This window comes from Cetorhinus maximus, chromosome 11 (assembly GCF_964194155.1).
Source record: "Cetorhinus maximus chromosome 11, sCetMax3.hap1.1, whole genome shotgun sequence".
Taxonomy (NCBI): Eukaryota; Metazoa; Chordata; class Chondrichthyes; order Lamniformes; family Cetorhinidae; genus Cetorhinus; species Cetorhinus maximus.
Genome location: NC_135889.1, coordinates 120,562,774 through 120,575,871, shown reverse-complemented (window position 1 = coordinate 120,575,871; position 13,098 = coordinate 120,562,774). Strand labels below are relative to the sequence as shown.

Below are 13,098 nucleotides of genomic sequence, written 5' to 3'. Positions count from 1 at the left end.
GAACATCCACCTGAGAGTAGATGGAGGGCCTACATTTAACATCTAATCTGACAGCACAGCACTCAAAACCAAGGCAAGGGTGAGTACCAAACAGGTGGATATTTTCAAATATCTTCCTCTTCTAAAACACAGTCAACATTGGGGAAAGGCTGGATAAATCGCCTCCATAACAGTCATTACACTTTCCATTCTGTAAACCCACCTTGAGAAGCAGTAAAGCACAAAATAAATGATATTATTACTAGCCCAAAAGGACCTTGCACATATGATTCTGTGATATAGAATGATGCAAATTCATGGCACAGAAAGGTACCATTCGTGCCCATGCCAGTCAAAAAAGAATCTTCAATGAACTTTCCAGCTCTTGGCCCATAACAGCATATACCAGTAACTTTTAAATGCAATGAGTGATTCTACCTCTACCACCCTTGCATGCAGAGAGTTCCAGACACCCACTACCCTCTGCGTGAAAAGGTTTCTCCTCAACGCCCATCTCATCTTTCCACCAATTACTTTAAATCTCTGCCCCTGTTTTATTGACTTCTCTGGTAAGGGAAATAGGTCCTTCCTATCCACACTATTTAACCCCCTCATAATTTTGTACACTTCAATTACATCTCTCCTCAGCCTCCTCTGCTCCAAAGACAAATAAATTCAGCTTATCCTCTCTTTCCTCATGGCTAAAATTCTCTAAGTCTTGGCAACATTCCCTTAAATCTCTACACCTGCTCTGCCGCAATCACATCCTCCCTGTAATGCAGTGGCTATCTAAATATAGCACTTTTAATGTAGAAAAATTTCCCTGAGGCACTTCACGAGAGTGCAACCAGGAAAGAAAATAGGACACTGCTCCAAAGATAGGAATGCAGGAAGAGGTGGTGGTTATTTAGTTTTTCCCCATCCCCCATAACTCCTGACTCCCTTATAGTTCAAAAATCTGTCTAACTCAGCCTTGAATGTTCAATGACCCAGCCTCCACTGGAGGAGGCTGCTTTCCGTGCACGCATGCGCACTCCCGCTACCACGCTGGGTATGTCCAGTGACACCCATGCATGCTCGCCAGGCCCAGTGTCCCCTGGGAGTTGTAGCCCCAACTGTTGTCAGGAGACCAAGCGACGCCTCTCCCAATTCCGGGGGCCTGAACTCCAAACACTGACGACCCTCTGAGAGAAGAAATTTCCCCTCATCTCCGTCTTAAATGGGAGACCCATTAACTTGGAAACTGCGGCCCCTGATTCTAGATTCCTCCTGGAGAGGAAACATCCTCTCAGCGTCAAGCCTGCCAGGACCCCTGAGAATCTGACATGCTGCAATAACTATGTGTGTGAATTTACAACTGAGACCATACCTTTGAGCCTGAATGAGAACCAAAGAACTAAAATAATAATATGTTCTGTTGAAGGGTCATGAGGACTCGAAACATCAACTTTGTTCTTCTCCGCCAATGCTGCCAGACCTGCTGAGTTTTTCCAGGTATTTCTGTTTCTGTGTTGAGAACCAAAGAACACCTCACTCCCCTTGTGAGCATGCGCGACCAGGTTCCTTCCCCTCCTCTTGTGAGCATGCGCGACCAGGTTCCTTCCCCTCCCCTCGTGAGCATGCGCGACCAGGTTTCCCCACCCCCAAACCCAAGCTAAAAACAAAAAGCTAAAAGCTACTGCGGATGCTGGAAATCCAAAACAAAAACAGAATTACCTGGAAAAACTCAGCAGGTCTGGCAGCATCGGTGGAGAAGAAATCAATTAACGTTTCGAGTCTTCATGACCACCCAAGCTGCCTGGCGGACAAAAATCGCTAAATACGCATGCGCACCCCAGCTACTGCGCTGGATATATATATATGCGCAGTCCAGTGACAACTACGCATGCTCACCGGCCCAGTGTCCCCTGGGAGTTGTAGTTCCCTTCCCCCCCTCCCCGCCACAGCTGTTGTCAGGAGACCGAGCGACGCGTCTCCGAAACGACCCGAAAGTTCGCAGTGTTTTTTTTTTTAAGTCCCTTTATCTTTCCTCTCTCGGCTCTCAGTAGTGTTTCTTTTGTTTGTTCTTTCGAGCCGCTTCAAGCTACCGGCGGCAGATTCACGTACCTCAAAAAATCCCGCCGCCCTCCCACTTGGGCTGATGGTCGCTTCGGCCGGCCCGGTCCCCGCGAGACCTCTCTCTCTCTGACTGTTAAGGTCTCGCGAGAGGGTGGGCGGGGCTTTGCTGCATGTGCTCCCTCCCGCTCTGCCCTCCTGGCTGAGGAGGAGCCAGGAGCAATAAAAGCCCAGACTCAGCTCATAAGGACTAGGAGCAGGAGTGGGCAATTCAGCCCCTCGAGCCTACCCCGCCATTCAATACGATCATGGCTGATCCCATTTCGGCCTCAACTCCAATTTCCCGCCCTCTTTCCCCAACACCTTTCAACCCCGTTACTAATTAAAAATCTGTCTATCTCCTCCTTAAATTTATTCAGCGTCCCGGCATCCACTGCACTCTGAGGTAGTGAATTCCACAGATTCACCACTCTTTGCGAAAAGTAATTCCTCCTCATCTCTGATTTAAATCTACCACCCCTTAGCAGTAAAACTATGGCCTCTCGGTCTAGAATGCCCCACAAGGGGAAACATCCATTCCACGTCTACTTTGTCTATCCCCTTTAGCATCTTATATACCTCAATTAGATCTCATCCTTCTAAACTCCAGCGAGTATAGGCCTAAACTGCTCAATCTCTCCTCATAAGACAAGCCCCGCATCTCTGGAATCAATCTAGTGAACCGCCTCCAATGCGACTACATCCTTCCTCAAGCAAGCAGACCAAAACTGTGCACAGTACTCCAGGTGCGGTCTCACCAATGCCTTGTACAGTTGCAACAATACTTCCCTATTTAGTTCAAACTGTGGAGGGAGATGGTGTTGCTGTGGTTTTAAAAAATTATTTCGCAGGATGTGAGTGCCTCTGGCCAGGCCAGCATTTATTGCCCATCCCTCATTGCCCCTTGAGAAGGTGGTGGTGAGCTGCCTTCTTGAACCGCTGCGGTCCATGTGGTGTAGGTGCACCCACCATGCTGTTAGGGAGGGAGTTCCAGGATTTTGACCTGGCAACAGTGAAGGAACGGCCGATATATTTCCAAGTCAGGATGGTGAGTAGCTGGGAGGGAAACTTCCAGGTGGTGGTGTTCATATGATGACCTTCTCCTTCTAGATGGTAGAGGTCATTTTGTTAAGAAGGTGCTGTCGAAAGAGCTTTGGTGAATTGCTACAGCCAGTGTGTGTCGCTGGTGGAAGGAGTGAATGTTGGACATAGTGGATGTGGTGCCAATCAAGCAGGCTACTTTGTCCTGGATGATGTCAAGTTTCTTGAGTGTTGTGGGAGCTGCACTCACCCAGGCAAGTGGAGTGCATTCCATCACACTCCTGACTTGTGCCTTGTAGATGGTGGGCAGACTTTGGAGAGTTGGGAGGTGAGTAACTCACTGTAGAATCCCCTGCCTCTGACCTGCCCTTGTTACCACAGTATTTGTATGGCTGGCCCAATAGAGTTTCTAATCAATGATAACCCCCAGACGTTAGTAGTGGGGGATTCAGTGATGATAATGCCATTGAATGTCATCGGGCGATGGTTGGATTCTGTCTTGTTGGAGATGGTCATTGCCTGGCACTTGTGTGACGTGAATATTACTTGCCACTTATCAACCCAAGCCTGAATGCTGTCCAGGTCTTGCTGCATTTGGACATGGACTGCTTCAGTATATGAGGAGTTGCAAATGGTGCCGAACCTTGTGCAATCATCGGCGAACATCCCCACTTCTGACCTTATGATAGAGGGAAGATCATAGATGAAGCAGCTGAAGATGGTTGGGCCTAGGACACCACCCTGAGGAACTCCTGCAGTGATGTCCTGGAACTGAGGTGATTGACCTCCAGCAACCACAACCATCTTTCTTTGTGCTAGGTATGACTTTAACCGGTGAAGAGTTTGCCCCCCTGATTCCCACTGACTCCAGTTTTGCTAGGGCACCTTGATGCCACACTCGCTCAAATGTGGCCTTGGTGTCAAGGGCAGTCACTCTCACCTCACCCCTGGAGTTCAGCTCTTTTGTCCATGTTTGGACTAAGGCTCTCATGAGGTCAGGAGCTGACTGGCCCTGGTGGAACCTAAACTGAGCGTCAGCGAGCAGGTTATTGCTAAGCAAGTATCGCTTGATAGCACTGTTGATGACCCCTTCCATCACTTTACTGATGATCAAGAGTAGACTGATGGGACAGTAAATGGCTGGGTTGGATTTGTCCTGCTTTTATTGTACAGGACATACCTGGACAATTTTCCACATTGTTGGGTGGATGCCAGTGTTGTAGCTGGAACAACTTGGTTAAGGGTGCAGAAGGCCTGGAGCACAAATCTTCAGTACTACTCCTGGAATATTGTCAGGGCCCAAAGCCTTTGCAGTATCCAGTGCCTTCAGCTGTTTCTTGCCATCATGTGGAGTGAATTGAATTGGCTGAAGACTGTGAAGCTGGGAACCTCTGGAGGAGGCCAAGATGGATTGTTCACTTGGCACTTCTGGCTGAAGATTGTTGCAAATGCTTTAGCCTTGTCTTTTGCACTGTTGTGCTGTACTCCCCCATCATTGAGCATGAGGATATTTGTGGAGCCTTCTCCTCTGGTTAGTTGTTTAATTGTTTACCACCATTCACGACTGGATGTGGCACGACTGCAGATCTTAGATCTGATCTGTTGGTTGTGGGATTGCTTAGCTCTGTTAGCTTAGCACTTGCTTCTTTCGCTGTTTGACATGCAAGTAGTCCTGTCTTGTGGCTTCACCAGGTTTGCGCCTCATTTTTAGTTATGCCTGGCACTGCTCCTGGCATGCTGTCCTCCACTCTTCATTGAACCAGGGTTGATCCCCTGGCTTGATGGTAATGGTAGAGTGGGGGATATGCCGGGCCATGAGGTTACAGATTGTCTTTGAGTACAATTCTGCTGCTGCTGATGGCCCACAGCGCCTCATGGATTTAGCACAGTGGTATTGCCACACAACATGATGGAAGGTATCCTCAATATGAAGGCAGGACTTCGCCTCCACAATGACTGTGCGGTGGTCACTCTTACCGATACAGTCATGGACAGATGCATCTGCGGCAGGCAGGTTGGTGAGGATAAGGTCAAGTATGTTTTTCCCTCACCATCTGCCACAGACCCAGTCTAGTAGCTATGTCCTTTAGGACTCAGCCAGCTCGGCCAGTAGTGGTGCTACTGAGCCACTCTTGGCGATGGACATTGAAGTCCCTCACCCAGAGTACATTCTGTGTACCCCAAGTGATGTTCAATGTGGAGGAGTACTGATTCATCAGCTGAGGGAGGGCGGTGCATGGTAATCAGCAGAAGGCTTCCTTGCCCATGTTTGGCCTGATGTCGTTAGACTTCATGGGGTCCGGGGTCGATATTGAGGATTCCCAGGGTAACTCCATACCAACTCTGCCACCACCTCTGGACATACCCAGGGATGGTGATGGTGGTGTCTGGGACATTATCTGTAAGATATAATTCCGTGAGGAAGACTATGTCAGGCTGTCGAGACAGCTCTCCCAATTTTGGCACTAGCCCCCAGATGTTAGTAAGGGGGACTTTGCAGGGTCGACAGGGCTGAGATTGAGATTGCCTTGGTTGATGCCAGGTGTTCTGTCCAGTTTTATTCCTTTTTTGTGACTGAGTGGTGGCATGGCATGCTCGGCCACTTCGGAGGGCAGAGAAGAGTTAACCACGTTGCTGTGGGTCTGGAGTCACGTGTTGGCCAGACCAGGTAAGGACGGCGACAGATTTCCTTCCCTTAAGTGGAAGCAGATGGGTTTTTAACAACAAAAAACAATGTTTTTTTATAGTCATCATTTGACTTTTAATTGTAGATTTTTATTGAATTCAAATTCCACCCCTTCCACCATTCGTTCCAGCATCTTCCGTGGTGGGATTTGAACCTCGGTCCTCCAGACTATTACGCTGGGTCTCTGGATTAGTAGTCTAGCAACAATACCACTACGCCATCACCTCCCTGGTAAGGGTGCAGATAAGTACATGGCTTTCAGTCAGTCACAAAACACTACCGTTGAAACACAGAAACAAAAACAGCAAGTTTTATATACATGTGTATACTTATACATTTATATAATTTAAACATTATAGCTATATGCTTTTATGTATGCTATAGCTATATGTACTTGCATACTTATATGTACTTTTATACTTAAAATTTCAACATTTGTTTAATATATATATGCTTTATATAACTGATACATTTATATACTTATAACTTTTGACTTAAACATTTATATAACACATATTTATATAGATTTATAAAGTGTCTTTCATAACTTCAGGATGTCGTAAAATGCTTTGCAGCCAAGGATGTACTTTTGAAATTTTGTCAGTGTTATAATGTAGGAAATGCGCCAGCCAATTTGCAAAGTCCCGTTAGGAAATAAAGATAATTTAAGTAAGTAAGTTATATTGGTATTCGTGGGTGTTAGAAATGAGCTTTAGTTTTAATGTTTAAGTTTGATTTGTATTTCTGTATCTGTGTGTTAAGAAAAGGTCAAGTTGAGTTTTAGTTTCACTTTAAAAGGTGCCTGCGTTTCTAATGAGAGTTTACGATTGTAAGAGAAGCTAGGCAAACACAAGAGTAGAAGACTGGGCTGTTGCCTAGCAACAGGGGTCCAGAGAGGCAGTTCCCTCCCACAGACACATGGAAGAAACTAGAAACAGCAGTTTGATTTGGAAACTGTTTGAGTTCAGTTGCTTTTGAAGGCAGCTGCCAGGCAGGAGCAGCCTAGAAAGGGCAGATAGCCAGTCCCAAACGAAAGTTGGTTGCAAGTAGCTGCCAGAGAGAGAGAGACTGGAGCAAAAGGGACCAATAGCCAGTCCCAAGCTAAAGTCCCCAAATCCAGGGGAGTGGAACAGGAGAAATCCATGTGGTGTAGGTACACCCACAGTGCAGTTAGGGAGGGAATTCCAGGATTTTGACCCAGTGACAGTGCAGGAACGGTGATATATTTCCAAGTCCCCAAACCCAGGGGAGTGGAACAGGAGAAATTCCCAAGCAGACCTTCTAACCAAAGGAAGGACAGGAACCTGGAAAAGGTGCTGTTAAGTGAAGTTAAGAGTGAGGCACAGAGAGAAAGGCTCCAGCTTAAATCTTCAAGCTGCAGGAAGCAGCGTCAAAGCGATATAAAGGGTTGTGAGAAGTTAGAAGGTCCAAAGAAGCAACTGAAGGTCTGTAACTCTTTGCTATGGGCATGTGACGCCGTGGTCCTGTTGGCGGCTCAGTCAGAGAGAGAGAGTGTGTGGAAGACAGTTTAAATGCATGTGGTGGCCCATGGGAGAGGAACATTGGAAGGAGTGTTCAAAACACTGGAGGTGAATCCTTGCGGAAGGCGTCTGAGAGAAAGCATCGGTTTAGAAAAAGATTCCAAGGCAAGTTCTTGGAAAGTGGAGATTGGAAACCCTTGAGTAAAATATGGAGTTCAGTGAGACTGGTTGGCTCATGGTGTAACAAGGGTCGGGGGTGAGTTGAGGAGAGGCCCATAGCATCTGTTTGGGGTGGTATCTGTCACTTGGTTTCAGAGTGTGGTGTGTCTGACCACAGGTTGCCAATTGGTTTACACGGACTGTGTACTTTCTGTGAACATTAGAGTATAAGATAGCTTTTGTAACTCGTGTTATCTTTACAAACCTGTATATATCTGTAAAGGTATATTGTGGGTGAAGGGGTATTGTAATATAGTTAATCTTTTCTTGTTTAATAAATGCTTTATAGTTTTGTTAAAAGTTCATTAGCTGACTCAGGTGACTCTGTTCAGTAGCCCCTCCACACGTATCTAAACAAACAAATAAAAGTTAGGATCTATGAAGCTGGGCTCCACCCTGGGACCAGGCTTGTCCAGAGGTATCCTCAACTGGAGATCATAACAGTCCCGCAAACAGCAATGGGATAAAATACTAGAACGTTTGTTTTTGGTGATGTTGGTTGAGAGATAAATATTGGCCAGGACACCAGAGAGACACCGCTGCTCTTCTTTGAGATTGTGCCGTTGCATCTTTTTCTTCAACCTGAGAGTTCCTGAGATGGAGGGAATGGGACAGAGAATTGAAACGACAGGGAGCTCAGAAAGAAGCGATCCGGCAAAGTGCACACTTTACTCTGCGTTTGGAACCCCCTCCCATCCTAATCCCAATCAGGTGGAGCTGTGAAACTGCTCGGCAGAGATTGACCACAAGATGGCGCAAGGACGCTGATTTCTGACCACCTTTAAAATTTATCAGTGAAGCAGCTTTTTGCAGATAGACAATAATGAAGATAACAACAATTTGCATTTACATAGTTAAGTGTTCCAAAGAGCTTCATTGGAGTATTATCGAACAAAGTTTAACACCAAGACACATAAGGAGATACTAGGTAGGTGACAAAATGTTCGGAAAATGTGGTAGGTCTTAATGAAAGATAAGGAAAGGCTCAGAGATTTAGAGAGGGAATTCCAGAGTTTAGGCCCAGGCAGCTGAAGGCATGGCCACCAATGGAGGGGCAATTAAAATGGGGGATGTGCCAGCAGGCAGAATTGGAGGAACGCAGAGATCGCGGAGGCTTGTGGAGCTGGAACAGGTCACAGAAAGGGAGGCAGTGAGGTAAGGGAGGAATTTGAAGACAAGGATGAGAAGTTTAAAATCAAGGCATTGTCTGAACTGGAGTCAATAGAGATCCCCAGGAGGGTGATGGTAACTTAGCTAGTCCCACTTGCTGGCCTTTTCCCTGTAGCCCTGCAATTTTGCGTTCCTTCAGGTGTTTAACCAATTCCCTTTTGAAATCATTACAAGCCGACCGACTCCCACAGCTACCTCGACTACAGCTCCTCACACCCGCTTCCTGTAAGGACTCCATCCCATTCTCTCAGTTCCTTTGCCTCCGTCGCATCTGTTCTGATGATGCCACTTTCCAAAACAGTTCCTCTGACATGTCTTCCTTCTTCCTTAACCGAGGTTTTCCACCCACGGTGGTTGGCAGGGCCCTCAACCGTGTCTGGCCCATCTCCCGCGCATTCGCCCTCACTCCTTCCTCTCCCTCCCAGAAACATGATAGGGTCCCCCTTGTCCTCACTTATCACCCCACCAGCCTCCGCATTCAAAGGATCATCCTCCGCCATTTCCGCCAACTCCAGCATGATGCCACCACCAAACACATCTTCCCTTCACCCCCCCCGGCGGCATTCCGCAGGGATCGTTCCCTCCAGGACACCCTGGTCCACTCCTCCATCACCCCCTACTCCTCAACCCCCTCCCACGGCACCTTCCCATGCAACCGCAGAAGGTGTTACACCTGCCCCTTTACTTCCCCTCTCCTCATCGTCCAAGGGCCCAAACACTCCTTTCAAGTGAAGCAGCATTTCACTTGCACTTCCCTCAATTTAGTCTACTGTATTCGTTGCTCTAATGCTCTACATTAGAGAAACGCAGACTGGGTGACCGCTTTGCGGAACACCTTCGGTCTGTCCGCAAGCATCACCCAGACCTCCCTGTCGCTTGCCATTTCAACACACCACCCTGCTCTCAAGCCCACATGTCCGTCCTTGGCCTGCTGCAATGTTCCAGTGAAGCTCAACGCAAACTGGAGGAACAGCAACTCATCTTCCGATTAGGCACTTTACAGCCTTCCAGACTTAACATTGAGTTCAACAACTTCAGATTATGAACTCTCTCCTCCATCCCCACCCACTTTCCGATCCCCCTTTTTCCAAATTTATATTTTTTAATATATTTTTCTTTTCCCACCTATTTTTAAATTTATTTCGATCTACTGTTTTATCTCCACCTTTCAGCCCATTTCGATCCCTTCCCCCCACCCCCACTCGGGCCATCTGCCACTTGCTCGTCCTGCTTTCTACCCTTAATGTCCCCATTAGCACATTCCTTAATAATATCACCACCGTCAACACCTCTTTGTCCTTTTGTTTATGACATCTTTGGCAATCTCTTCTTTGCCTCCACCTATCACTGGCCCTCTATCCAGCTCTACCTGTCCCACCCCCCTCAACCAGCTTATATTTCATCTCAATTCAATATTTCTTTAGTTCTGATGAAGAGTCATTCGGACTCGAAACGTTAACTGTGTCCCTCTCCGCAGATGCTATCAGACCTGCTGAGATTTTCCAGGTATTTTTGTTTTTGTCCCTTTCGAAAGACACGATTAAACCGCAGAACCATAGAACCGTCACAGAACAGAAGAAGGCTTTTCGGCCCATCGTATCCGTGCTGCCCCCACCACACTCTCAAGCAGCGCATTCTAGATCCTAGCCACTTGCTGCGCAAAATGTTTTTCACGATGTCATTAGTTCCTTTGCTAATCACCTTAAATCTGTGTCCCTGGTTCTCGATCCTTCCACCAATGGGAACAGTTTCGCCCTATCTACTCTGTCCAGATCCTTCCTGATTTTGGACACCTCTTCTCAAGTTCTCTCTTCTGAGAAGAACAGCCTCTCCAATCTATCGATGTGCAACTGAAGTCACTCATACCTGGAAATATCCTTGTGAATTCTGCACTCTCTGTAAACACTTCACATCCTTCCTAAAGTACGGTGCCCAGGAATTATTTTATTCATTCTTGGCATGGCCAGTACTTGTTGTCCATCCATAATTGTCCTTGAGAAGGTGGTGGTGAGCTGCCTTCTTGAACCACTGCAGTCCGTGTGGTGTTGGTACACCCACAGTGCTGTTAGGGAGGGAGTTCTAGGATTTTGACCCAGTGACAGTGCAGGGATGGCAATGTAGTTCCAAGTCAGGATGGTGAGTGACTTGGAGGGGAACGTGCAGGTGGTGGTGTTTCCATCTATCTGCTGCCCTTGTCCATCTAGATGATAGAGGTTGCGGGTTTGGAAGGTGCTGTCAAGGAGCCTTGGTGAGTTGCTGCAGTGCATCTTGTAGATGGTACACACTACTGCTACTGTGTGTTGGTGGTGGAGGGAGTGAATGTTTGTGGATGTGCCAATCAAGCAGGATGTTTTGTCCTGGACGGTGTCAAATTTCTTGAGGCCGCACTCATCCAGGCAAGTGGGGAGTATTCCATCACACTCCTAACTTGTGCCTTGTAGATGGAGAACAGGCTTTGGGGAATCAGGAGGTGAATTACTTGTCGCAGAATTCCCAGTCTCTGTAGCCACAGTATTTATATGGCTGGTCCATTTCAGTTTCAGATCAATGGTAATCCCCAGAATATTGATAGTGGGGGAAGCTGAACACCATACAACACCATGCCCGCTTGATTGGCACCCCATCCACCACCTTAAACATTCACTCCCTCTACCACTGACGCACAGTAGCAGCAGTGTGTATCATCTGCAAGATGCACTGCAGCAACTCATCAAGCCTCCTTCGACAGCACCTTGCAAACCTGCAACCTCTACCGTCTAGCAGCAGATAGATGGGAACAACACCACCTGCAAGTTCGCCTCCGAGTCACTCATCATCCTGACTTGGAACTATATCACTGTTCCTTCACTGTCACTGGGTCAAAATCCTGGAACTCCCTCCCTAACAGCACTGTGGGTGTACCTACACCACATGGACTGCAGCGGTTCAAGAAGGCAGCTCACCACCACCTTCTCAAGGGCAATTAGGGATGGGCAATAAATGCCGGCCCAGCCAGCGACCCTCACATCCCATGAACAAATAAAAAAAATCAGTGATGGTAGTGCCATTGAATGCCCACAGGAGATGGTTAGATTCTCTCTGGTTGGAGATGGTCATTGCCTGGCACCTGTGCGAATGTTACTTGCCATTTATAAATCCAAACTTGAATGTTGTCCAGGTCCTGCTGCACATGGGCACAGACTGCTTCAGTAAACATCCCCACTACTGACCTGAGTATTGGACACGATACTCCAGTTGAGGCTGAACCAGTGTTTTATTATGGTTTATCCGTGCTGTATATTCTATGCAATGCATTGTGTAAGCTGAGACCACTTAGATAGTGAACTATGGGGGGCATCACATCTGACATACAATGACAGGAAGGGGAAACGCTGGCCCATTTCTGTAACCCCATGAACTTTGTGAATGTTGAACCCAACTCCACCTCACTGATCACCAACTTAGCACCCTCCTGACACGAGAGCCTGGAGATTAAACTTGACCCCACCCACCCCCCCACCCCGCCCCAGCCCACCTTGTCGTATAAACCCGCATAGGGCATTGGGGAGGCTGAGAGCGGATTCCAATAACTGGCAGCATTCCTAATGAATCCCATCAGTAATTAAAGAGAGTGCATTCTTACATTTCGTGTCATCGTAACAGATGAATTAAACAGCCACCAGGTGTCCTATAAACGTTTTTCAGTAATTGGATAACAGATTCACACTGTTCAAAAGCGCTTAGATTGACTTAAAAAAAAAACACTTTCACACAATCAGACTGGACTTGGTGCTTTTCTCTCTTGTGCAGAAAACTCAACTACTTGTTGAGGTTAACATGGGTAGGTCACGTGACAGGTTCCTAGTTTCTCCCATAAGCTGAAACCAGTCCTAAATCTTGCTACCCCGTATTGTAACTCAGAGAAGTCCTGTTCATCCGCCACCCCCCCGTGCTCACTGAGCTGTGTTGGCTCCCCACCCGCTCCCCCGACCCCAACCAGGTCTTGATCTTTAAAATTTTCGCATGTTTTTTAAAATCCCTCTGTGGGCTTCACCCCTCCCAATCTCTGTGATCTACCCATAACCCTCTGAGAGCTCTGCGCTCCTCCAACTCTGGCCTCTCGAGCATCCCCTGATTTTAATCGCTCCACCATTGGCGACCATGCCTTCAGCTGCCTGGGCCCTAAGCTCTGGGATTCTCTCCTTAACCCCCTCCACCTCTCTACCTCTCTTCCCTCTTCTAAGGCACTCCTTAAAATTTACCTCCTTGACCACAGGCAGGATTTTCAGGTCAGCTTGTGGGCAGGCCCAGGAGTGACCGGGGAATGGACCCTGACCGCGATTCATCGCTGGCTGGCCAATTAACAGTCAGCCAGTGTGAAACGCACCGCTGAACTGCTCAGCGCTGCCGGGGTGAGGGGGGGCTGTACGCTGACATAAACGCGGGCAC

General features: G+C 47.5%; 2 protein-coding genes across 3 annotated transcripts in view; both read right to left on the bottom strand.

Annotated features, from left to right (window-relative positions):
- The window catches only part of stk16 (serine/threonine kinase 16), a 31,192-nt gene extending 29,033 nt beyond the window's left edge, over window positions 1-2,159 (bottom strand). The window contains exon 1 of one of the 2 annotated variants that reach the window (XM_078552660.1): window positions 2,086-2,159. The gene's annotated coding sequence lies outside the window, so the exon portion shown is untranslated. Of the gene's footprint in view, window positions 1-1,348; window positions 1,370-2,085 lie in introns of those variants that run through there. The other variant, XM_078552661.1, reaches the window with a different exon arrangement.
- Window positions 1-13,098, bottom strand: part of LOC144686882 (tubulin alpha-1D chain) — a 917,839-nt gene that overhangs the window by 213,276 nt on the left and 691,465 nt on the right. The window lies entirely within an intron of this gene.